Source organism: Balaenoptera musculus, chromosome 2 (genome assembly GCF_009873245.2).
Source record: "Balaenoptera musculus isolate JJ_BM4_2016_0621 chromosome 2, mBalMus1.pri.v3, whole genome shotgun sequence".
Lineage (NCBI taxonomy): Eukaryota > Metazoa > Chordata > Mammalia > Artiodactyla > Balaenopteridae > Balaenoptera > Balaenoptera musculus.
This window is the reverse complement of record NC_045786.1, coordinates 163640272-163667330: the sequence shown is the minus strand read 5'-3', so window position 1 is coordinate 163667330 and position 27059 is coordinate 163640272. Positions and strand designations below refer to the sequence as shown.

General features: G+C 40.6%; 1 protein-coding gene and 1 non-coding gene across 3 annotated transcripts in view; both read left to right on the top strand.

The window, feature by feature from the left end:
- The window catches only part of FBLN5 (fibulin 5), an 84677-nt gene that overhangs the window by 23673 nt on the left and 33945 nt on the right, over positions 1-27059 (top strand). The window lies entirely within an intron of this gene.
- Positions 9015-9149, top strand: LOC118891544. The gene has a single exon (XR_005019101.1). It is a non-coding gene; the product is annotated as a small nucleolar RNA SNORA1 (small nucleolar RNA).

The window sequence follows — 27059 nt, the reverse complement described above, 5'->3', positions numbered from 1 at the left end:
ACAATAAGTCTAGTTAACATCCATCACCACACGTAGTTAAAAATATTATTTTTCTTGTGATGAGAACTTTTAAGATCTACTCTCAACAACCTTCAAACATGAAATACAGTATTATTGACTATAGTCACCATGAGGTATATTACATCCCTATGACTTATTTATTTTATAACTGGGTATTTGTACCTTTTGACTCACTTCACCCATTTTGTCCACCCCTACCCCCTACCTCTGGCAACCACCGATCTGTTCTCTGTATCTATGAGCATTTTTTCCCTTAAGATTCCACATATAAGTGAGGTCTGAGGAACTGGTCTTTCTCTGACTTATTTCATTTAGCATAATGCCCTCAAGGTCCATCCATATTGTAGCAAATAGAAAGATTTCCCCCTTTTTTTAAAAAAAATTTATTTGTTTTATTTATTTATTTTTGGCTGTGTTGGGTCTTCTTTGCTACGTTGTGGGCTTTCTTTAGTTGTGGCGAGCGGGGGCTACTCTTTGTTGCGGTGCACGGACTTCTCATTGCAGTGGATCCTCTTGTAGCGGAGCATGGGCTCTAGGCGCAGGGGCTTCAGTAATTGTGGCACGCGGGCTCAGTAGTTGTGGCTTGCGGGCTCTAGAGCGCAGGCTCAGTAGTTGTGGCGCACAGACTCAGTTGCTCCATGGAATGTGGGATCTTCCTGAACCAGGGCTTGAACCCGTGTCCCCTGCACTGGCAGGTGGATTCTTAACCACTGTGCCACCAGGGAAGCCCAAGATTTCCCTTTTTTATGACTGAATAGTATTCTATATTATATATATACCACATTTGCTTTATCCATTCACCCACAGATGGACATGTGAGTTGTTTCCATATCTTGGCTGTACATATTTGTTTATTGTCTGTTCCATCTCTTATCTTGTTTCTGCTCTATCCCTAGTGCCTGGTCCATCATTTGTATTTGCCAAATGAGTACTGACTGAAGACTCAGTCGGACTCCTTGCTTTATAATCATCCCACACCTAAGAAGGAAGGTCAAACATTGACAGAAACCCTGGGATTTATTTGGTCTGATCTCTTCTCCCCATTACCTTTTTCTTTAACTTTTTTCACACTCAAGTTTTTTCTAAGGGTCATTATTATTATTATTATTTTTATTGAAGTATAGTTGATGTACAAAATTATATGTCACAGGCGTACAACACAGTGATTCACAACTTTAAAGGTTATACTCCATTTATAATTATTATAAAATATTGGCTATATTCCCTGTGTTGTACAATATATTTTTATAGTTTATTTTATACATAATAGCTTGTACCTCTTGATGCCCTATCTCTGTCTTGCCCTTGCCTTCCCTCTCCCCACCGGTAACCACTAGTTTGCTCTTTATATCTGTGCGTCTGTTTATTTTTTTGTTATGTTCACTAGTTTGTTGTTTTAAGGGTCATTATTAAATTTATGTATAGATTTCATGGATGATTTTTATAAAATTCCAATGAATTGCACTGTCTGGGTTCAAGGAGGGCTGTCCCAAATCCAACCAAGCCATAGGGCATCTGGCCAAGTGTGGCTCCCTGAGTCTGCCGTGTCTCTGTGCTGTACTTAAATCTTGATACTCACCTCACCTGTCAGCAGGTGGGGAAGAGCCCACACATCCTCCCTCTTCCCCCTTGGGACAAATTACAGGCGAGCTAGCTGCGACTGGGGTGGGAGGGAGGACACAGGTTAGGACTATGACTCAGGCTTTTCCCTTTGTGACGAGCCGATTGGCACTAAGGGAAGAAACCTTGATCGGCTTGTCAGCACTTTGTTCGAACAAACTGCAACCCAGCACAGATGCCACAGCTGTAAACCTCTTGGGAACTTTCTGGGTAAATGAATTAGAATTTTATGACTGGCTTGCGTAGAACACTTCTCCTAACTCCCAAAGTGGTACTTTCAGAACCCTCAAGTGTCTGACGCCTCTCCTACCCTGACATTTCAAAAGAACAAAGTTGAGATTTTGCCAGACTGGAATTGGGTTATTTGGGGTTTTTTTTTCACTAGTGCATTTTATTTTATTTTATTTTTAACATCTTTATTGGAGTATAATTGCTTTACAATGGTGTGTTAGTTTCTGCTTTATAACAAAGTGAATCAGTTATACATATACATATGTCCCCATATCTCCTCCCTCTTGCCTCTCCCTCCCACCCTCCCTATCCCACCCCTCTAGGTGGTCACAAAGCACTGAGCTGATCTCCCTGTGCTATGCAGCTGCTTCCCACTAGCTATCTATTTTACATTTGGAATTGGGTTTTAAATGTAAAATTTGATCTTCCCTGTCTAAGGGGAGTTGAAGATGAGGTCTGAGGTGTTTATGGATCCTCCCAAGGTAGCACTGTGGCTGGGGGAGTGCTGAGAATGGGCTGGGGCCAAGCTGGCCCAGGCTTCGTCCTTTAGTTGGGGGCAGGGCTCCTTTGAGGACCCAAGGGAAATGGAGTGTGTGTGTGTGTGTGTGTGTGTGTGTGTGTGCGTGTGTGTATCCGCAGGATGGGGAGTTGCCAACTCTTTTGGAGACCATCACGTGGCTGCCCTGGAATAAGTATTGTGGGGACAACTAACTCTGCCCAAGAGAGTCAAGGAAGTCTACCCAGAGAAGGAACAGTCATAGTTGAGTTGGGAATCTGGAGACCAGGGATGGGAAATAATTTGTCCAAAGTCACCTTGCCTGTCATTTGCAGAGCTGGGATAAAGCCCAAAGTCGCAGGATTCCTAATCTCAGGAAACTGTGTTGTGCTGCAGAAAGAGACTGGATTTGGAATCTGAGTGACCTTGAACAAGTCCCTTCTTCTCCGTGGGCCTCACAGAGGAGCGTGATCTGTAGGATTAGTTAGGTGCACTCACTCATTGTGGGGATAACAAATGAACAACACAGGATCTCAGATGGACAATTGCGGGAGCTCTGATTCTGGTGCCCATGTTAACTTTTATATTCTAAGCAGTTTGGTCAGGCTAGTGTTTGTCAGGGTAAGGTGAGTCAGGGCATTAAATTGAACTGTCTTTCTAAAGTGGGCTCATTGCATCAGCCTCAGTTCCTTTCACTAGAGTTTGGTTTCATAAGAATTCTGCCCCAACCCAGCTGCATGGGCAGGCCAAGCCAAATCTGCTTTGTAAGTCATACAGCTCTGTTCTTTCCACATTCAAGCTCCATAGAGTTGTAAATGGAATAAATTTGGCTGTTAGCATGATCTCTCTCTGAAGATGAAAAAAAAATTAAAAGGAGGCAGGAGACCCTGGTACTTCAGAAGCGGACGAATCACAGAAGGGTTAATAAAATAGAAAGCGATTAAGACAGTAGGAGATAGTGTGACTTGGGTTTTAGCTCTCATGAGGAGGACAGGCTTGCCAGGATCGCGTTCCACGGAGCCTACTGACCGCAAGGAAGAATGTGTGCGGTTCCAGAGTTGAGCCCAGCGAGCCACAGCCACACTGAGAACCCTGAGACCAGGCGGGGGAGGGAGGAGGGCGAGCCGGTCATGCCCCTCTGGGAGGCTGGGGACAGTCTCCAAGGTGGGAGGTGTTCAGGGCCAGGGCGAAGCACACAGAAAGTCCGAGTGTACTCGGGTTACCATAACAAGTACCACAGACTAGGGGGCTAGGACAACAGACATCTGTTTTCTCACAGTTCCAAAGGCTGGAAGTCCAAGATCAAGGTGTAGGAAGAGCTGGATCCTGCTGAGGGCCTCAAGGGAGAGGTCTGTTCTAGGCTTCTCTCCTTGGCTTATAAAAAGTCATCTTCACGTCGTCTTCCTTCTCTGTGTATCTCTGGGTCCAAACTCCCCTGTCTTATGCGGATGCCAGTCACATTGGGTTAAGATCCACCCTAATGACTTAAGTTTAACTTAATCACTTTGAAAGACCCTATCTTCAAAGACAGTCACGTTCTGAGGTACTGGGGGTTAAAACGTCAACATATGAATTTTAAGGGACACAATTTGACTTCAACGTATGAATTTTGGGGGGACACAATTCAGCCCAAAACACAGGACACAGTCCCTTTTCCTCCGGGAGGGGGACCCATGTGACATCAGAAGCCACTGGGAATGCCATTTTTTGCTCTTATCCTTAACGACCCAGGCCTTGGGTGATTTCCCCTAGGAAGCATTCTTAGATCTTTACCGCCCTGTCCAAGCCCCTTGGACTCCCTGCCCTCCTCCCCTTGAGTTCTCCAAACACTTAGCTGGTACCTCTATTGGGGCATTTATCATCATCTACCTTAGACTTAATTAGAAATGTGTCTATGCCCCTGACTTATTGAAGCCTCATGTCTTAGGCATCTTTGTGTCTCTCTCATATCCCCTGCCTCCTGTCTTGCATATAGAGCAGGTTTGATAATATTTGTTGGCTTGTTGATGGGCCGGCTGTCCAAGAAAGTTGGGTAATAAGTGCTGGATAAACAGGAAGATGCAGCTATTAATAAAACAGCAACAGCAACGTGCCTTTCCTTAGAGTCTTTGCACTCGCGGACAAAGTCGAGCTCCTGGATTTATAAAGAAAAGAAGCTCCTTCCACCCTTCTAACCTTGTTTGACCTAAAGGGTCAACGGAAGAATCTGCCAACTGGGTGCTCAGCGTTCTTAAACCCCCAGAGTTCAAAGAGGATGACTCCTGCGGCCAGTCTTGAAGAAACTCTTCAATCATTTCTTGAATAATGGCATTCGTTTGGCCTGGCTCTGTGGATACTCCTCCTTCCACCCCCAGTTCAGTGACCTTCTGTCCCCTTGTTTCTTGGCTGAACGTGTGGGTCTGCTGTAGAGAGCAGAAGCAGTTTCATCAGAGTGAGGGTCCTTCCCACGAATCCAGAGCCACACAGCCCAGAAAGCCTGACTGTGTGGAAACAGCTGGGTTTTGGCAGGCTGGTTTTGAAAAACAGTGCTAATAATTGAAAATCACTTTGTTTCAGAATGGTGTATGGAGGATGAAGAATGTACTGTTAGATAAGGCAGGTCACCCATCTTGTTAAGAGAAGACTCATTTGAGGATTTGCTCTGAAATCCCTACCTTTACTTTCCCTCACCTCCTACCTTTACTTTCTTCTAGTAGAGCTTCCCACCTGGTCCCTGGGAGGTAGATGTGCCTGGGGATCGGCCCCTTCAGCTCTTGGGATGGTTGGCAAGGGCTTGGGATGCTTGAGTCTTTGGGCCAATTGCCTTTGCTTTCTCCATTGTGCCTTACACACTTCTAGAATTTTCTGCGTGTGCCCCCAAATGGAAAAGGTTGGGGAGGACTGCTTTAGACTGATGTATTCTGCAGAGATTTCTAGGATCACAGAGCAGGTTTCTCAATATTTACCTTTTCAAATGAAACACATTCACTTATTACTCTTGGTGCTCTGGCTTTGGACAAAATGAATGCCAATATTAGGACTCTGTGGTTCAGTAAAGTTGTAGGGAAATTGGATTACGTTCAATGTATTAATCATCCGGACTCTTGTGGTTGCAAGTAACAGAAACCCAGCTCAGAGTGGCTTAAGCAAAAAAATAAATAAAACAACAACAACACACACACAAATACAACTGCATGACCACATAATTTATTTTTTCATAACTGAGAAGTCCACGAGTAGAATGAGCCCTGGATGACTGGATCATATCATATGGACTTGGTTTTTTTCTCTCTCCATCTCCTGTCTCCAATACAAAGGCTTCTTCATTCTCAGGGCAGGCTCTCTCAAGAGGTAGCCCCTGGCAGCTGCAGGCTTTTCTCTTACCAGGTTAGCAACACAGAGATTGCCTCAATCTTTAGAGCTCTTTTAAAAGGATGAAGTCAGACTCTGTTAGCTAGTTTGGGTCACATGCCCATTCCTAAACTCATCACTGTGACCAGACACATGTGGGGTTTTGATTTACCAAACCTGCATCACAGGTCCAATGCCGGAGCCAGTAGTGGATGTAAAGCTATCTGGAACACACTTTCCATGCTAAAGGTGAGGAAATATGGTTTCTCAAAGGAAAATCGGAATGCTGTTACCTCCTGAAGGGAGTTTGGATGTTGAGTGGGCAAGAGCTACACCTGGGATCCCGGCTTCCACGTGGAAAAAGAGGAAATGGAAGGACTCTTGTTTGCTCTGAGCCAACAGTGACAGATAATGGAGAATGTGCTCCCCCAGCTGATTCAGTGTCCTTCATACATGCACTCTTCTGTGACACTGGGGGATGGTCACCAGTAAAGAAGGCAGGGGCCCGGAACTGTTATTTATGCTGCCCATCTGTCCTCATGTAGGCAGCTATCCACACTGTCCCTCAGAGACAACTAACTCTCTTGTTCATTAAAAATTGTCAGGGAGATAATACCATGAAGTCTCTTTATAGAAATATCAGGCTGTTATAATTCTTTGAGTCAAGAAGAAATGCCTAGTACCTTGCTTGAATCACTTGTGCTATTGTCTTTCTTATCCTGCCCTTAGGAAAGACAAAAAATAAAAAAACAAAGAATGGTAGATTAGTACTGTGTATAACCATCATCATCATTATCATCATCATTATGATCATAATCATCTCCACCATCCCACATCAAAGCACCTATGTGTCCCTGATTCCATTTTTATTTTAATGGTGGTGATACGTTAATTGGTCATGTACGGTAACTGCCAACACTCACATGTGCAGAGCTGTTGGTCATTCTTTTATCTCCTGGCCCCTTATCATAGTAAATCTTGGCAATGGCCTTGGTTTCCTTATCTATAAAATGAGGATAATACGTATCTCATAAGTTTTTCCGTGAGGATTAAAAGAATATATATAAAGCACGTGATGTTAAAATAAGTAAGATGCATAGCTATATGTAGCCGTATGTTCCCTAAGACATGCTTCATTATAGTAATTAACTTCTGCCCTTAAAGAAAAACCCCACTGGTCACTTACAAAGTGCGGATAGCTTCTAAGAGCTTTTGAACTGGAATGATGGCCCAGGGATGCACCACTGCCCCACGACCAAGAAAGAAAATCTGAAGAAATTGAATAATGCTTTTCTGGAAAAGGACCAGAGTTATGCTCAGGGCATAGTACTGAGATGTCAGAAATAGACTAGAATATTCCCTCCAAGTGTTTAATGGAGAAGCATCCATAGGAAGACCTCAGGGTCAGGGCCAGGATATCTGGACATGATTCCAGTTCTGCCCTTCACTAGCTGTGTGACCTTGGATATGTGTCTTAAACTCTCTGAATCTGTTTTCTCTTCTGTAAAATGGGGATAACAATTCCTGACCTGCCTACCTCACAGCATTCTTAGTGAAACAGTAGAGACTTTAGTTCCTATAAAATCTGCAGAATTGTTTCCAGAGCATTAAAATAAATTGCTCCATTATATTTATCAGAATGCAGTGTACTTGTTGTCATGCTGTCTCAGTAAACCGTGAACTAAACTGGGAAAGGACTTATGCAATATTTGATATACCCACAAAATTATATGTAACATATGTAAGCCAGATGTTTATTAACTATGCATATGGGAGAACCCAGCACCCAACCTAAGAACCTGTGGGCTTCTCCACCATCACAACTTGTATCTCCTTTCAAGGTCTTCTGAGACTTGCTTATTTCATTCAATGTTATATTTCTAAGATTCCCATCCATGTTGTTGCGTGTAGCTGCAGTTTATTTTTTGCTTTTGTATACTTTTCCACAATGAGACTCTACTGTATCACAGTTTATTAATTAATTCTTTCATTAAAAGACATTTGGGTTGTTTTTAGTTTTTTGTTATTACAAAGGATGATACCATGAACATTCTTCTGAGTGCCATACACCTGTGCTGTAAGGTATGGAAATTTCAACTTTACAAAACAATGCTTTGTTGTTTCCCAAAATAGTTATACTGGTTTACACACTAAGCAGTGATTAAGATTTTCTGTTGCTCTTCAGTCTCACCAACACTTGTTATTGATAGACTTCTTAATTTTTTGCCAATCCAGTAGTTGTAAAATGGTAGTTTTCGTGTTCTTAATTGCATTTCCCAGGTTACTAATGAGGATAATCATATTTTAGTATATTTATTGGCCATTTGTGTTTCCTCTTTTGTGAAATTGTCTGATCATATCTTTTGCCTGTTTTCCTATTGAATTTTCTTTCCTTTTTGTACTTGTGATTTGTATGAATTTCTTTATATATCTAGATACTGATCCTTTTTCAATTGTATGGGTTGCAAATATCTTCTCCCAATTTATGGCTTATCTTTTCAGTATCTTCATGGTGTTTTTTGAGCTACAGACATTCCCAGTTGTTTTTTTTTTTTTTTATGTTTATTTTTGGCTGTGTTGGGTCTTCGTTTCTGTGCGAGGGCTTTCTCTAGTTGCGGCAAGCAGGGGCCACTCTTCATCGCGGTGCGCGGGCCTCTCACTATCGCGGCCTCTCTTGTTGCGGAGCACAGGCTCCAGACACGCAGGCTCAGTAATTGTGGCTCACAGGCCTAGTTGCTCTGCGGCATGTCGATCTTCCCAGACCAGGGCTCGAACCCATGTCCCCTGCATTAGCAGGCGGACTCTCAACCACTGCGCCACCAGGGAAGCCCGACATTCCCAGTTTTAATGTAGTTGAATATTTTTGTGGAGGCTTGCTTGAAAAATCCTTCGCTACCCTAAGATTATAAATATGTTTTCTTATATTGCCTTTTAAAAGTTTTAAGACTTTGCTTTTCACATATAACTCTTGAATCTATTTGGAATTTATTTGTGTATATGGTGAAAAGTATAGATCCAGTTTCACTGTTCTCCATATGGACAATCACCTACCCTAACACCCTTTATTGAGTAGCTCCTCCCCTCCCCATTGCTCTGTAATGTCCCCTCATTTACTTATCAAGTGTCTACACCTGTGTTGTATCTGTGTTCTTGCTACTTTCTTCCATTGTTAGTTTTTGCACCAATACTCCTCAGTGTTTATTATTATAGCTCATTAATAAGTCTTACTATCTAATAAGACAGACTCCTTTTACTTTCTTTTTCAGGAGTGTCTTGGCTATTCTTGGGCCAAGTGCCTTAAAAAAAAAATTGTTGAAGTCTCATTCTATTGAAAATGGGCACTGTTTTTCATGGGGCCCATAAGTTGTTAATGTGGCTACATTGAGAACACAGGTTTTGCTTCCATCACTGTAATATTATTGCAGTGGTGACAATGAGACCTGTAACATTTTTTTTTTTTAAAGAAAAAACTTGTTGAAATTTTGGTTGCAATTCAGTGAGTTTTTAGATAAATTTGAAGAGAACTGACATCTTCATTTTATTGAATCTTTTTATCCATGGACATTAAATCTCTTCCCTTTTTGCACATCTTTGTCTAGATTCATTCCTAGGAAGTGTGTATATATGTGTATATATATATATATATATTTTTTTGCTATGTTTATGATATCTAAAAATTCAGTGTTTCTTTTGTTGCTAGTATACAGAAACACAACTTATTTTAATATATTGAGCTTATATCTAGATGGCTTGTGAAATTCTCATAGTCTTTCCAATACTTTGTAGAGTCTTTTGGGTGATTCTGACAAACACACTATCTGTGAATAATGAGAATTTTGTTTCTTTTCTTCTCTAATTTTTATACCTTTTATTTATTTTTCATGTCTTACAGCACTGGCTGGTACCTTTAGAAATATGTTGAATATAGGTGTTGACAGTGGAATCCTTGTCTCTTTTCTGGTGGTAAAAAGACTGTGTCTAATGTTTCCTCACTAAGAATGAGTTTTGCTGAGTTTTCTTTCTTTTTTTTTTAATAATTAATGGGTATTGAATTTTATCAAATGCTTTTCTACAACTATGAGATAATTATAGGCTTTAAAAATCTGCTTTTGTGGGGAATTACAATGATGGATTTTCTTATTAAACCACCTTTCATTCATTCCTAGTATAACTGACTTAGTCATGATATAGTATAATTTGTTTAAAGTAAACTGCTGGATTTGTTTGGCTCATATTTTGCTTAGGATTTTTTTCATCACTGTCTATATATTAAAATGACATATCACTTTTCTTTTTTAAAATTACTCTTGCTGGGTTTGGTATCAACATATTAGCTTGATACAGTGAGATATTCTTCCTTTTCTATTCTCTGGAAGGCTAGAATGATCTATTCATGGAAGGTTTATTGGAATCTTTCTGTAAGATCATTGAGGTCTGATTTTGTGTGTGTGTGTGAGAGAGAGAGGGAAGATTTTTAGCTACTGATATAATTTCTTTAACAGTTATGGACTGTTAGGACTTTTTACTGCTTCTTAAGTCTGTTTTGCAAAGTTATATTTTTCTTGGAATTTGTCCATTTAAGTTTTCAAATTAATTTGCATGAGCTTTTTCATAGCATTCTTTGCATTATCTTTTAAATCTCTACTGAATCTGTAGTTCTATTGCTATTCTCATTTCTAATATTTTTGTGCTCTTTAAAAATATGCTAAAGTCATATCTTTTATTAGTCATTTTCGAAGAACCAGTTTTTGGCTTTGTTGATATTTATTTCTTTTTTTTTACTTTTTGCTTTTTATTTCATTAATTTCTGCTCTTATCTTTATTATCTTCTTTCTAATTTTTTTTTTTTGATTTCTTTGTTCCTTTTCTAATTTCTTATGCTGGATGCTTAGCTCATTAATTTTAAACCTTTCTTCTTTCCTAATATTTAAGACTATATATTTTTCTTTGTGTTTTGCAAATTTGGATATGTAGTGTTTTCATTGCTATTAAGTTCTAAGGATTTTCTGATTTATTGTGACCACTTCTTGTGGTCCATGATTTATTTAGTGATGAATTTTTAAATTTTACATATTTATGGGGGTTTATCTTTTTTGTTGTTGTTGATTTCTATTTAATTGCATTGTCATCAAGATATATGATTTGTGTGATACTGATTCTGTGAAATTTGTCTGGAACATGATTTATTCACTTTGTATCCACAATACCTAGCATAATGCCAAGAATGTGGAAGTTGTTTGGTAAATGCCGATCTAATGAATGACAGATGAATCAATGTCTAGTGACCAGGCATTAGAGGAATTATCTCTTTATACTCAGCCAAGATGTCCAATCCTGCCAGCTACATCTTATTCCAAAATACCCTTGCAAGTGCACACTAGGAATATAACGGCCCGCCAAAATTGTCTTCTATCCTGCTCACACCCTTCCTCCTTTGGCCCGAGAAGCAGACACTGAGTGGCTGGGTGAGAGGTTGCTTTCAAAACTGATAGTGTGAGACTATCAGACCCAGTCTTAAATGTAATAGAATTAGATAATTGCTTTGCACGTATTTCTGGAGAAAAATATTTCTTCTATAACGATAATAGTTTAAAATATGTGTAAGGTGGCATTTCCTCCAAAGGAAACTCCTATCTCATTGAGTCCCTGAAAGTAGTTAGACATAATACCCCCATTTAAAAAAAAGGGAAAACTGACATAAACCTAGTTAGTGGAGAAGCTGGCATATGAAGGAGAAAATAATTAATTATTAGCTTCTCTGTCTTTTCCTAAGCCCCTGAGAAAGGCCTTTTGAAGATGCCTATTCAACAAGTCTTGAAAGAGGTCCAGAGGGAAATATGAGAACTTCCTTATTTCAGGGTAAATCTCAGGAAAGATGGCAATGTTTATACATTACATGAGCATTCGTATATTGTAACAATATTTGCATCATATTATGATAATGTTCATATGCTATAACAATAGTCATACATGATAATAATGTTTATATATTATAATAGACACTTGACATGGGGCCAAAAAAAAGTAGAAGATAACTCAGTTGTGCTCCCCAAGAGCATCAGATAAGAAGCCCTTCCCCATTCAGGTTACTCTCTTACCCTACGTTTTCTCCCTACTTTGTAATAGTCTGTTCTACAAGGTCATGTCCTCATTTTGTATGCTGAGTCAAATTGTGAGCAGCTCCTGGCCACGTTTATGTCTTTTCCTCTTGCGTCCTCCAGAGGGCCTCCGCAGCCCTGCATAGGTAAGAGGTATAGACAGTGAGTGATGAGAGTAGGAAACTCGTCTGGAGCAGAGAGGACTCAGATTTATCAACCTTTCCAGATGGAGGGGACCTCAGACCTTGTTTTTCAGAGGAGGAAACAGGCTGAGAAGAACTTGCCTGGGGCCACCATTGAGCTAGTGGGAGGTTCTGGACTAGGACCTGGCTTTGAATTCCTAGTTTTTTCTCTTCTTTTAGGAGGCGGGCTCCCCTCCTTCTCCCATCCCTCTCCTCCCCTTCTTCTTCCTCTTACTTTTTGACGTGAAGCTGGAGCAATCAACCTTGACTGAGGGCCATTTCTGTGTCGGGCACTGATTTACAGGTTTTACTTACATAGGATCCTCACAAAACCCCTTGAGTAATGTACCACCACTAGCTCCTTTTACAAATGAGGAAACCAAGGCTTTTAGGGGCTAAGAAATAAACAAACAAAAAACAGGAAAAAGACTTGTTTAAAATCACACAGCTAAAAAACTGGGGGTGGCAGGATTTGAAACAGGTCTGACTCCAAAGCCCATATTCTCACCAACCTCTGTTGTCCTTTGAACCTAGTTCACAGAAGTATGAGATGCCCCATGTCATAGTCCAGACCTCTTTTTTCCTGCTTCCCTGATTACCTCCCCATCTCTCTATGCTTTCATCTTTCTCCCCCTCCATCCTTGTTCTCCTGATTCTCTACTCCCATCCAGGGATACTCAAGTCTTAATTCCGTTGTGGAGAAGGGAGCTACAAAGGGGATGCGGGCTGTTTGGGCAGAGAGTTAAGCTCCTCAGAAGCACAGGATGCTGCCATATGCGTATTCTCTGGGATTTTATTTCAGATCCCAGGTCAAGTATGTCTTCAGGTAGGAAAAATTGATACAATTTAGAATGGAATTCAATGAATATGCTTTGATTTACAGATATTAACTTTATTGGGGTAAAAATACGTAACATGAAATTTACCATCTTAACCATTTTTAAGTGTATAGTTGAATGGTGTTAAGTATATTCATATTGTTGTGAAACAGAACGCCAGAACTTTTTCATCCTGCAAATCTAGAACTCTATACCCATTAAACACTAACTCCCTTTTTACCGCTCCCCTCAACCCCTGGTAACCACCATTCTGCCTTCTGTTTTCTATGAATTAGACTACATTTAGATACTTCATATAAGTGGAATCATCAATATTTGTCTTTTTGTGACTGGCTTATTTCACTTAGTATAATGTCTTCAAGGGTCATTCATGTTGTGGCACGTGTCAGAACTTCTTTCCTTTTAAATGCTGAGTAATATTCCATTGTATGTGTAGACTACATTTTGTTTATTCATTCATCCATCAATGGACAGTAGGGTTGCTTCCACTTCTTGGATACTATGAATAATGCTGTAACCCACCCATAATGACTACCCATAATGTGTCCTGACCCACCCATACTGACTACCAGGATACCCTTAGGGAAGACCCCAAACCAGGGGAGGGTGGGATCATGGAAGCCTAATGAAGAAGGTCTTTAAAGAAGAAGGGAGAGGATGACTGCACCAAATGTTGCTGAGAAGTAACAAAGGATAAAGACTAAACCATTGGATTTGACCTTGTGGAAATCATTGGTGACCTTGACCAGAGAGGCTTTAGTAAAATCAAAGGGATAGAAGTCTGATTGGAGCAGGTTAAAGAGAGAGTGGGAGGTGTGAAGGCAGAGCAGCAACTGTAGACAACTACTTCCAGGAAGTCTGTGGCAGAGGGACCCAGAAAAATGCGGTGGTTATGGGGAGAGTTACATTGGGCCATTTGTTTTCATTATTTTTTGTTAGCACTTCCTCCACTACTGCTACTAACTCTTATCAAAAAACCTGATTAAGAATGCAGTTGAAGAAAACCCACAGAATGGGAGAAAATATATGCAAACGAGGTGACAAACAAGGAGTTAATCTCCAAAATATACAAACATCTCATGCAGCTCAATATCCAAAAAACAAACAACCCAATCAAAAAATGGGCAGAAGATCTAAATAGACATTTCTCCAAAGAAGACATACAGATGGCTAAGAGGCACATAAAAAGATGCTCAACATCACTAATTATTAGAGAAATGCAAATCAAAACTACAATGAGATATCACCTCACAGAGGTTAGAATGACCATCATCAAAACATCTACAAACAATAAATGCGAGAGAGGGTGTGGAGAAAAGGGAACCCTCCTACACTGTTGGTGGGAATGTAAATCGGTACAGCCACTACAGAGAAAGTATGGAGGTTCCTTAAAAAACTAAAAATAAAGCTACCATATGATCCAGGAATCCCATTCCTGGGCATATATCAGGAGAAGACCATAATTTGAAAGGATATATGCACCCTGATGTTCATTGCAGTGGTATTTATAATAGCCAGGACATGGAAACAACCTAAATGTCCATCGACGGAGGAATGGATAAAGAAGATGTGGTACATATATACAACGGAATATTACTCAGCTGTAAAAAAGAATGAAATAATGCCATTTGCAGCAACATGGATGGACCTAGAGATTGTCATACTGAGTGAAGTAAGTCAGACAAAGACAAATATCATATGATATCGTTTATATGTGGAATATAAAAAAATGGTACAAATGAACCTACTTACAAAACAGAAATTGAGTCACAGATGTAGAAAACAAACTTATGGTTACTAAGGGGGAAAGTTGGCAGGAGGGATAAACTGGGAGATTGGGATTGACATAGACACACTACTATATATAAAATAGATAACTAATAACTAATAAGAACCTACTGTATAGCACAGGGAAGTCTACTCGATACTCTGTAATGGCCTATATGGGAAAAGAATCTAAAAAAGAGAGGATATATATATATATATATATATGTATAACTGATTCACTTTGCTGTACAGTGGAAACTAACACAACATTGTAAATCAACTATATTCCAATTAAAAAAAATAAAATAAAACCAACTGAGCAGACTCTTGACCCAACCATTTAGCATCAGAAACTAAATTTTTTTTGGCAGGGGGCGGCAGGGCTCAGCTTATTGTGGCTTTAAAAAAAATATGTACATTAATATTTTCTGATCAAAGCTAACTCAGCTCATCAAGACATAAAACTTGATGCTAATTGCTGCAGAACTGCAAAGGGCTAGGACTTTTGTGGGGGTTGACTAAGAACCAATACAAGTTCCCACATGTAGGAGAGGATGACTGGATTTATCCTCCCCTCTCTCCGCCTTTGCCCTCCTCATCATCTCTTCATTTTTTTCTTTTCTTTTACCCTTTCCTGTTCTTTCTGCTCCCCTTCTCTTCTTCTTCCTCCAGCATCCTTAGCTTGGCACATGATCCTTTTACAGATGGGCTCCTATTCCTCCTTCCCTCCCTTTCACTCACCCACATATGTCTGCTTGTGTTAACTGCTGTTGGCTCTCTGAATGTGCTATGCCTCTCATGCCTCAGTGCCTTTGCACATGCCATTCCCAACCTACTTGTTTTGGCTAACTCCTACTCATTTGTATTAGGGTGCAAGCTAAGCTACTAAAACAAAGAGACCTTCACACACTGGTTTAGATAAGAGGGAATTAAAATTCTCTCCCATGGTACAGTCCAGAGGCAGGTGGTTCAGGGATGGTAGGGTGGCTAGACCAAACTCAATGTGTGGCTTTCACCTCTGGATCCAAGATAGCTGCTCCAGCTCTCACCATCACACCTACATCCCAGCCAGAGGGAGGAGAGAAGCGACAAGGGAACCACACAGTCATTCTTTTAAAGCATGACCCAGAAGCTGTAACACATTATTTTTACTTACATCCCACTGGCCAGAATTTAGTCACATAGCCACACTTCACTGTAAGGGAAGCTGAAAAATTCAGTCTTTAGTTGGGAGAATGGATATTGGAGGGCAATATCCAATTGTGGCAGCCTCTGCCACATCATCTGTCTAGATTCACCCAAATATCTTCTATTCCAGAAAGTCTCTTCTTCCTGGAAATGCCCTCATTGTTTTCTCCAGGTGACACTTACCATACTGAATTGGGATTATCTGGTCCCTTATCTGTTGCCTGCTAGACTGTAAACAGACATGGCCCACGTGTCATTTATCTTTGAATCCCTAGTACCTACCGCAGTGTTGACTCCCAGTGAATGGGTGTGGCATAAATGAATCCTGAATAGCTGTGTTATTGGCCCTGGGATTTGGGTGCTGTGCTCTTTATGGTGGGAGGGAGAGCTAGACTGGTCGGTAGGTCAGCTAGTTGGCTGGCCCTGCATGTAGCTCCTTCACCTCCTTGCCGTCTGAACTAGAGAAATCCAGATGTCTGCTAGTGACCACAGAGTGGGGGATGGAAGAGGGCAGCCCCTACTCCATCAGCTAGATAAACATGCAATCCTGAAAAGTGTTTAATCAGTTCAAATATTTATTTTAGGTTTAAGTGATACAGTCCAACTCTTACCAAGTCCAAAGAGTGGTGGGGAGCATGTGTGGCTCTTTCAGTTCTGTGCCGTTTGGGGTGGGGCCGTCACTTCCAGACTCTCATGACATGTGGCCCCCTCAGCCGGCAGACAGTATCCCTCAGACTCTCTCTCTCTCTGGCATCCTCTCCCCTACCTTCAGGGTCCCTACCTGCTTTTCGCCTCTTCCTCCCATCCCCTGAAGTTTCACCTCCTTTTCAGTTGTAGCCTCAACAGTTATTCTCTGATATGCTGAGGTCATCGGCTAGTGATGGGGAGCAGGGAGCTTTGGACAATAGCAGGGTAGAGGGATGGGGTGCAGGAGAGACCAGCAGAGGGTGTTGGTCGCAGGATGAAATATCTATATTCTTTTTTTTTTTGACCATTTTATTTTATTTTATTTTATTTATTTTTAACATCTTTATTGGAGTATAATTGCTTTACAATGTTGTGTTAGTTTCTGCTGTATAAGAAAGTGAATCAGCTTTATGTATACATATATCCCAATACCTCCTCCCTCTTATGTCTCCCTCCCACCCCTCTAGGTGGTCACAAAGCACCGAGCTGATATCCCTGTGCTATGCGGCTGCTTCCCACTAGCTATCTATTTTACATTTGGTAGCGTATATATGTCCATGCCACTCTCTCACTTTGTCCCAGCTTACCCTTCCCCCTCCCCATGTCCTCAAGTCCATTCTCTACGTCTGTGTCTTTATTCCTGTCCTGCCCCTGGGTTCTTCAGAACCTTTTTTTTTTTTTAGATTCCATATATATGTGTTAGCATACGGTATTTGTTTTTCTCTTTCTGACTTACTTCACTCTGTATGACAGACTCTAGGTCCATCCACCTCACTACAAATAACTCAATTTCGGTTCTTTTTATGGCTGAGTAATATTCCATTGTATATATGTGCCACATCTTTTTTTTTTTTTTTTTGAGGATACAAGAAAAAAATGACCTAATTTTATTGCATAGAGTTACAGAGATAAGCAATAATAAGCAAGAATAATAATATAGATGTCAAAAATAAAAGAAGTAGGTTGGGGCGGGCGGACCATAATAGAGAGAAACCCTCCTCTCATAGCAAGAATCTACAGAAAATGCCCAAGTTCTCAGATCAAGAAGTGAATATAAAAGAATATCATTAACTATTATAGTGATAATCACAAGAACTAAAAACAGAAACGATTTAAAGTTTTACATATTTTGGGGGAGGCTTGATTGTAAGCAGAAATATTGGTTAAGTACTTTTTAACATGCATTTCTGTATTATATTTTGCATCATTATATGAATGTACAGTTTCAGTTTTAAGAATTGAATTGAAAGAATTTATGTCTATTTTGCAATGAACAAAACTAGGTATTATATATACTTGAATAGACAGAAAAATATGACTTTCAAAATATAAATAAAATGCAATGTTCCAGTAGGAAATAAATACAATTCAATAAAATAGCACTGTTTTAGAAATCAATCATAAGGAATAAACAGACAGAAATGCAGACAAATATGTATATATAGTAATGTTGTTTGCTCTAACAAATATTAAACTAAATGTTCAACAGTGAGGAAATTGTTATACTATGAAATACTGTGCAGATCTTTAAAGTTACATTTTTTTTTTAAATTTTTATTTATTTATTTATTTATTTATTTACTTTTGGCTGTGTTGGGTCTTCGTTTCTGTGTGAGGGCTTTCTCTAATTGCGGCAAGCGGGGGCCACTCTTCATCGCGGTGCGCGGACCTCTCACTATCGCGGCCTCTCTTGTTGCGGAGCACAGGCTCCAGACGCGCAGGCTCAGTAATTGTGGCTCACGGGCCCAGCCGCTCCGCGGCATGTGGGATCCTCCCAGACCAGGGCTCGAACCCGTGTCCCCTGCATTGGCAGGCAGGTTCTCAACCACTGCGCCACCAGGGAAGCCCTAAAGTTACATTTTTTTATCACATTTTTTTTTATTCAAACAGAAAGTCACAAAAATTATAATCATCCTCATCAGTTCACTGAGTCCCATGTAATTATCTTTTTTTCGTCTTGATCTTTTGTTAGCACTTTTATGAATTCATCAGTTTTCCATTAGAGTTCTGAAAATGCTTATTCACTCAGTTCAGCAGTATAGTCAGTTACCAGAAACTTGTACTTGTCAGAGTCTTTTCCATGAATTCCTTGAAGATGAAACCCTTTTATAGGAACATTTTTGCAAAAGCATCAGAGTACACCCAGAACTGTCTGTAAATGACAAAAGACTTAAAAATGACCATGGTTAAAGATTTGATGAAAGTTCATAATAATGCAATTGACAAGGAAATTTAGTTATTTCTGAGATATACATTTTAAAGTAATAACTAGAATTATGACTTATAACATTATACCAGAACATATAAGATTTTTAGGAATTTCATGTAATGTCTGAAACATTTATATTAACATATTTCCATACAAATAATGCAAAGAAAGTTTAGTATTAGTTTTTTTTCTAATTTTTGAATTTTATTTTATTTATTTTTTTATACAGCAGGTTCTTATTAGTCATCAGTTTTATACACATCAGTGTATACATGTCAATCCCAATCGCCCAATTCAGCACACCACCATCCCCACCCCCCCGTGGCTTTACCCCCCTTGGTGGCCATACATTTGTTCTCTACATCTGTGTCTCAACTTCTGCCCTACAAACCGGTTCATCTGTACCATTTTTCTAGGTTCCACATACATGCATTAATATACAATATTTGTTTTTCTCTTTCTGACTTACTTCACTCTGTATGACAGTCTCTAGATCCAACCACGTCTCAACAAATGACTCAATTTCGTTCCTTTTTATGGCTGAGTAATATTCCATTGTATATATGTACCACATCTTCTTTATCCATTCTTCTGTCGATGGACACTTAGGTTGCTTCCATGTCCTGGCTATTGTAAATAGAGCTGCAGTGAACATTGTGGTACATGACTCTTTTTGAATTATGGTTTTCTCAGGGTATATGCCCAGTCGTGGGATTGCTGGGTCATATGGTAGTTCTATTTTTAGTTTTTTAAGGAACCTCCATACTGTTCTCCATAGTGGCTGTATCAATTTACATTCCCACCAACAGTGCAAGAGGGTTCCCTTTTCTCCACACCCTCTCCAGCATTTATTGTTTGTAGATTTTTTGATGATGGCCATTCTGACTGGTGTGAGGTGATACCTTATTGTAGTTTTGATTTGCATTTCTCTAATGATTAGTGATGTTGAGCATCCTTTCATGTGTTTGTTGGCAATCTGTATATCTTCACTGGAGAAATGTCTATTTAGGTCTTCTGCCAATTTTTGGATGGGGTTGTTTGTTTTTTGGATATTGAGCTGCATGAGCTGCTTGTACATTTTGGAGATTAATCCTTTGTCAGTTGCTTCATTTGCAAATATTTTCTCCCATTCTGAGGGTTGTCTTTTGGTCTTGTTTATGGTTTCCTTTGCTGTGCAAAAGCTTCTAAGTTTCATTAGGTCCCATTTGTTTATTTTTGGTTTTATTTCCATTTCTCTAGGAGGGGGGTCAAAAAGGATCTTGCTGTGATTTATGTCATAGAGTGTTCTGCCTATGTTTTCCTCTAAGAGTTTTATAGTGTCTGGTCTTACATTTAGGGCTTTAATCCATTTTGAGTTTATTTTTGTGTATGGTGTTAGGAAGTGTTCTAATTTCATTCTTTTATATGTAGCTGTCCAGTTTTCCAAGCACCACTTATTGAAGAGGCTGTCTTTTCTCCATTGTATATTCTTGCCTCATTTATCAAAAATAAGGAGACCATATGTGCATGGGTTTATCTCTGGGCTTTCTCTCCTGTTCTCCATTGATCTATATTTCTGTTTTTGTGCCAGACCCGTACTGTCTTGATTACTGTAGCTTTGTAGTATAGTCTGAAGTCCAGGAGCCTGATTCCTCCAGCTCCATTTTTCTTTCTCAAGATTGCTTTGGCTATTCGGGGTCTTTTGTGTTTCCACACGAATTATGAAAGTTTTTGTTCTAGTTCTGTGAAAAATGCCATTGGTAGTTTGATAGGGATTGCATTGAATCTGTAGATTGCTTTGGGTAGTATAGTCATTTTCACAATGTTGATTCTTCCAATCCAAGAACATGGTATATCTCTCCATCTGTTTGTATCATCTTTAATTTCTTTCATCAGTGTCTTATAGTTTTCTGCATACAGGTCTGTTTTCTCCCTAGGTAGGTTTATTCCTAGGTATTTTATTCTTTTTGTTGCAGTGGTAAATGGGAGTGTTTCCTTAATTTCTCTTTCAGATTTTTCATCATCAGTGTATAGGAATGCAAGAGATTTCTCTGAATTAATTTTGTATCCTGCTACTTTACCAAAATCATTGATTAGCTCTAGTAGTTTTCTGGTAGCATCTTTAGGATTCTCTGTGTATAGTATCGTGTCATCTGCAAACAGTGACAGCTTTACTTCTTCTTTTCTGATTTGGATTCCTTTTATTTCTTTTTCTTCTCTTATTGCTGTGCCTAAAACTTCCAAAAGTATGTTGAATAATAGTGGTGAGAGTGGACAACCTTTTCTTGTTCCTGATTTTAGAGGAAATGGTTTCAGTTTTTCACCATTGAGAACAATGTTGGTTGTAGGGTTGTCATATATGGCCTTTATTATGTTGAGGTAAGTTCCCTCTATGCCTAATTTCTGGAGGGTTTTTATCATAAATAGGTGTTGAATTTTGTCAAAAGCTTTTTCTGCATCTATTGAGATGATCATATGGTTTTTCTCTTTCAATTTGTTAATATGGTTTATCAGATTGATTGATTTGCATATATTGAAGAATCCTTGCATTCCTGGGAAAAACCCCACTTGATCATGGTGTATGATCCCTTTAATGTGTTGTTGGATTCTGTTTGTTAGTATTTTGTTGAGGATTTTTGCATCTGTGTTCATCAGTGATATTGGCCTGTAGTTTTCTTTCTTTGTGACATCTTTGTCTGGTTTTGGTGACGGTGGCCTCATAGAATGAGTTTGGGAGTGTTCCTCCCTCTGCTATATTTTGGAAGAGTTTGAGAAGGATAGCTGTTAGCTCTTCTCTAAATATTTGATAGAATTCACCTGTGAAGCCATCTGGTCCTGGGCTTTTGTTTTTTGGAAGATTTTTAAGCGCAGTCTGAATTTCAATGCTTGTGATTGGTCTGTTTATATTTTCTATTTCTTCCTGGTTCAGTCTCAGAAGGCTGTGCTTTTCTAAGAATTTGTCCATTTCTTCCAGGTTGTCCATTTTATTGGCATATAATTGCTTGCAGTAATCTCTCATGATCCTTTGTATTTCTGCAGTGTCAGTTACTACTTCCCCTTTTTCATTTCTAATTCTATTGATTTGAGTCTTCTCCCTCTTTTTCTTGATGAGTCTAGCTAATGGTTTATCAATTTTGTTTATCTTCTCAAAGAACCAGCTTTTAGTTTTATTGATCTTTGCTATTGTTTCCTTCATTTCTTTTTCATTTATTTCTGATCTGATGTTTATGATTTCTTTCCTTCTACTAACTTTGGGGGTTTTTTGTTCTTCTTTCTCTAATTGCTTTAGGTGTCAAGTTAGGTTGTTTATCTGAGATACTTCATGTTTCTTGAAGTAGGATTGTATTGCTATAAACTTCCCTCTTAGAACTGCTTTTGCTGCATCCCGTAGGTTTTGGGTCATCGTGTTTGCATTGTCATTTGTTTCTAGGTATTTTTTTATTTCCTCTTTGATTTCTTCAGTGATCTCTTGGTTCTTTAGTAGTGTATTGTTCAACCTCCATGCGTTTGTGTTTTTTACAGATTTTTTCCTGTAATTGATATATAGTCTCGTAGTGTTGTGGTTGGAAAAGATAGTTCATATGATTCAATTTTCTTAAATTTACCAAGGCATGATTTGTGACCCAAGGTATGATCTATCCTGGAGAATGTTCCATGAGCACTTCAGAAGAAAGTGTATTCTGTTGTTTTTGGATGGAATGTCCTATAAATATCAATTTTGTCCATCTTGTTTAATGTGTTATTTATAGCTTGTGTTTCCTATTTATTCTCATTTTGGATGATCTGTCCATTGGTGAAAGTGGGGTGTTAAAGTCCCCTACTATGATGGTGTTACTGTTGATTTTCCCCTTTTATGCCTGTTAGCATTTGCCTTATGTATTGAGGTGCTCCTATGTTGGGTGCATAAATATTTACAATTGTTATATCTTCTTCTTGGATTGATTCCTTGATCATTATGTAGTGTCCTTCTTTGTCTCTTGTAACATTCTTTATTTTAAAGTCTATTTTGTCTGATGTGAGAATTGCTGCTCCATCTTTCTTTTGATTTCCATTTGCATGGAATATCTTTTTCCATCCCCTCACTTTCAGTCTGTATGTGTCCCTAGGTCTGAAGTGGGTCTCTTGAGGACAGCGTATATATGTGTCTTGTTTTTGTATCCATTCAGCCAGTCTATGTCTTTTGGTTGGAACATTTAATCCATTTACATTTAAGGTAATTATCGATATGTATGTTCCTATGACCATTTTCTTAATTGTTTTCGGTTAGTTATTGTAGCTCTTTTCCTTCTCTTGTGTTTCCTGCCTAGAGAAGTTCCTTTAGCATTTGTTGTAAAGCTAGTTTGGTGGTGCTGAATTCTCTTAGCTTTTGCTTGTCTGTAAAGGTTTTAATTTCTCCGTCGAATCTGAATGAGATCCTTGCTGGGTAGAGTAATCTTGGTTGTAGGTTTTTTCCCTTTCATCACTTTAAATATGTCCTGCCACTCCCTTCTGGCTTGCAGAGTTTTTGCTGAGAGATCAGCTGTTAACCTTATGGGAATTCCCTTGTGTGTTATTTGTTGTTTTTCCCTTGCTGCTTTTAATATTTTTTCTTTGTATTTAATTTTTGATAGTTTGATTAATATATGTCTTGGCATGTTTCTCCTTGGATTTATACTGTATGGGACTCTCTGTGCTTCCTGGACTTGATTAGCTATTTCCTTTCCCATATTAGGGAAATTTTCAACTATAATCTCTTTAAATATTTTCTCAGTCCCTTTCTTTTTCTCTTCTTCTTCTGGGACCCCTATAATTCGAATGTTGGTGCGTTTAATGTTGTCCCAGATCTCTCTAAGACTGTCCTCAATTCTTTTCATTCTTTTTTCTTTATTCTGCTCTGCAGTAGTTATTTCCACTATTTTACCTTCCAGGTCACTTATCCGTTCTTCTGCCTCTGTTATTCTGCTATTGATTCCTCCTAGAGAATTTTTAATTTCATTTATTGTGTTGTTCATCATTGTTTGTTTGTTGTTTAGTTCTTCTAGGTTCTTGTTAAATGTTTCTTGTGTTTTCTCCATTCTATTTCCAAGATTTTGGATCATCTTTACTATCATTACTCTGAATTATTTTTCATGTAGACTGCCCATTTCCTCTTCATTTGTTTCGTCTGGTGGGTTTTTACCTTGGTCCTTCATCTGCTGTGTATTTCTCTGTCTTCTCATTTTGCTTAACTTACTGTGTTTGGGGTCTCCTTTTCGTAGGCTGAATGTTTGTGGTTCCCGTTGTTTTTGGTGTCTGCCCCCAGTGGCTAGGGTTGGTTCAGTAGGCTGTGTAGGCTTCCTGGTAGAGGGGGCTGGTACCTGTGTTCTGGTGGATGAGGCTGGACCTTGTCTTTCTGTTGGGCAGGACCATGTCTGGTGGTGTGTTTTGGGGTGTCTGTGACCTTATTATGATTTTAGGCAGCCTCTCTGCTAATGGGTGGGGTTGTGTTTCTCTCTTACTACTTGTTTGGCATAGGGTGTCCAGCACTATAGCTTGCTGGTCATTGAGTGGAGCTGGGTCTAAGCGTTGAGATGGAGATCTCTGGGATAGCTTTCGCTGTTTGATATTACATGGAGCCGGGAGGTCTCTGGTGGACCAATGTCCTGAACTCGGCTCTCCCACCTCAGAGGCACAGGCCTGACACCCAGCCGGATCACCAAGACTCTGTCTGCCACATGGCTCAGAAGAAAAGGGAGAAAAAAAGAAAGAAAGAAAGAATAAATAAATAAATAAAAATAAAATGAAGTTATTAAAATAAAAAATTATTAAAAATAAAAATAATTAAGAAGTAATTAAAAAAAAGAAAGAAGAGAGCAACCAAACCAAAAAACAAATCCACTGATGATAACAAGCACTAAAAAGTATACTAAAAAAATCCCAAAAAACGGACAGGCAGAACCCTAGGAAAAATGGTAAAAGCACAGCTATACAGACAAAATCACACAAAGTAGTGTACACATACACACTCACAAAAAGAGAAAAAGGAAAAAATATATATATATATATCTATACATAAAAAGAAAGGAAGAGAGCAACCAAATCAATAAACAAATCTACCAATGATAATAAACTCTAAATACTAAACGAAAATAAACATAAAACCAGAAACAAATTAGAGGCAGAAAGCAAACCCCAAGTCTACAGTTGCTCCCAAAGTCCACCGCCTCCATTTTGGGATGATTCGTTGTCTATTCAGGTATTCCAGAGATGCAGGGTACATCACGTTGACTGTGGAGATTTAATCTGCTGCTCCGGAGGCTGCTGGGAGAGATTTCCCTTTGTCTTCTTTCTTTGCACAGCTCCTGGGGTTCAGCTTTGGATTTGGACCCGTCTCTGCGTGTAGGTCGCCTGAGGGCGTCTGTTCCCGCTCAGACAGGACGGGGTTAAAGGAGCCGCTGATTCGGGGGCTCTGGCTCACTCAGGCTGGGGGGAGAGAGGGGTACGGATGGGGGGCGAGCCTGCGGCCGCAGAGGCCAGCATGACGTTGCACCAGCCTGAGGCGCGCCGTGCGTTCTCCAGGGGAAGTTGTCCCTGGATCACGGGAGCCTGGCAGTGGCGGGCTGCACAGGCTCCCGGGAGGGGAGGTGTGGATAGTGACCTGTGCTCGCACACAGGCTTCCTGGTGGCTGCAGCTGCAGCCTTAGCATCTCATGCCCGTCTCTGGGGTCCGTGCGGATAGCCGCGGCTTGCGCCCGTCTCTGGAGCTTGTTTAGATGTGCTCTGAATCCCCTCTCCTCGCGCACCCCGAAGCAATGGTCTCTTGCCTCTTCGACAGCTCCAGACTTTTTCCCGGACTCCCTCCCAGCTAGCCGTGGCGCACTAGCCCCCTTCAGGCTGTGTTCATACAGCCAACCCCAGTCCTCTCCCTGGGATCTGACCTCTGAAGCCGGACCCTCAGCTCCCAGCACCCCCCCACCCTGGCGGGTGAGCAGACAAGCCTCTCAGGCTGGTGAGTGCTGGTCGGCACTGATCCTCTGTGCGGGCATCTCTCCACTGTGCCCTCCGCACCCCTGTTGCTGCGCTCTCCTCCGTGGCTCCAAAGCTTCCCCACTGCCCACCCCTCCCCCGTCTCCACCCACGAAGGGGCTTCCTAGTGTGTGGAAACCTTTCCTCCTTCACGGCTCCCTCCCAGAGGTGCAGGTCCTGTCCCTATTCTTTTGTCTCTGTTTTTTTCTTTTTTCTTTTGCCCTACCCAGGTATGTGGGGAGTTTCTTGCCTTTTGGGAAGTCTGAGGTCTTCTGCCAGCGTTCAGTAGGTGTTCTATAGGAGTTGTTCCACATGTAGATGTATTTCTCATGTATTTGTGGGGAGGAAGGTGATCTCCATGTCTTATTCCTCCACCATCTTGAAGGTCTCTCGAAATATTTATATTTATAAATATTTATATTTATATTTATAAGCAGCTGGCCTGCTGCTTGTAACTTGTTATGTTGAAAGAGCCATCTGTCACTCCCCTCCCTTGTCCTGGGGTTCCAGGAATGGGTGTATGTGAAGGAAGTGTTCCCCTATGTCACTGTCCATGGGCAAGACCTGGCCTCACCTCCCAGATGTGGGACACTCGCTGTTATGTGTTCCCATAGCCTCTGCAGTGCCCTCCACACTGGTTTCTGTTCACCGCCTGCCTTCCCCACTAGCCTGCAAGTCCTAGGAGGGCAGGTGATGGTGCCCCCATTTCAGAGGCAGGGGAGCAAATGCAGGCCAATGACATACACATGGGTGCCCTGGTTAGTTAGTGATGGAGTCAGAAGTGGTAGCAGAGTCTCTGACCCTGGCGTGGGGAGGAGAACACGTGCAGATTCCGTTCTCGTGCTCTAAGAGGGACTGGCGGGGAGTGTTTGCTGCTGACGACAGGCTGATTGATTCCTTGGGGTGAATTTGCATACCCGGGTAATCTCCCAGCCCCCACCAGGCCAAGGGTTTGGTCCTGAGCCTGCAAAAAGGATTGGGCTGGTTGCGCCCTAAGGGATCCTGCTGGTGCCCATTTTCAGGCCAGGGAAAGGTGTTTCTTTTCTCTCCTCTGATGTTCCTCCCTCCTGTGATTGTTGAGAATAAACTTCTTCCTCGTCTGAGATGTATGGCTCTTTAGGAGGAAAGAGGAAACATAACTCACTCCATCAGGCCAAGCACATGGCGTGTCAAAGCCTCTGGAAGTTGAGGACACTCTCAAATCAGCCCTGGGCAAAGACTGGGGCGGGGATGAGGCCCCAGGCACTACAGGTGGGGGCCTGAGGCTCTGCTGGGCAGGCGCTGTTCCCAGACATCCTCCCTCCCACGGTGTGAGACATGGGGCCACCCAAGAGGTGGTTGGCCGAACTGCCTTCCTCTCCTGTCCTGTGGTGTAACTGACTTCCCCCTCTTGCCTTCAGAAAAGTCCAAGGACAAAGTATCTTCATT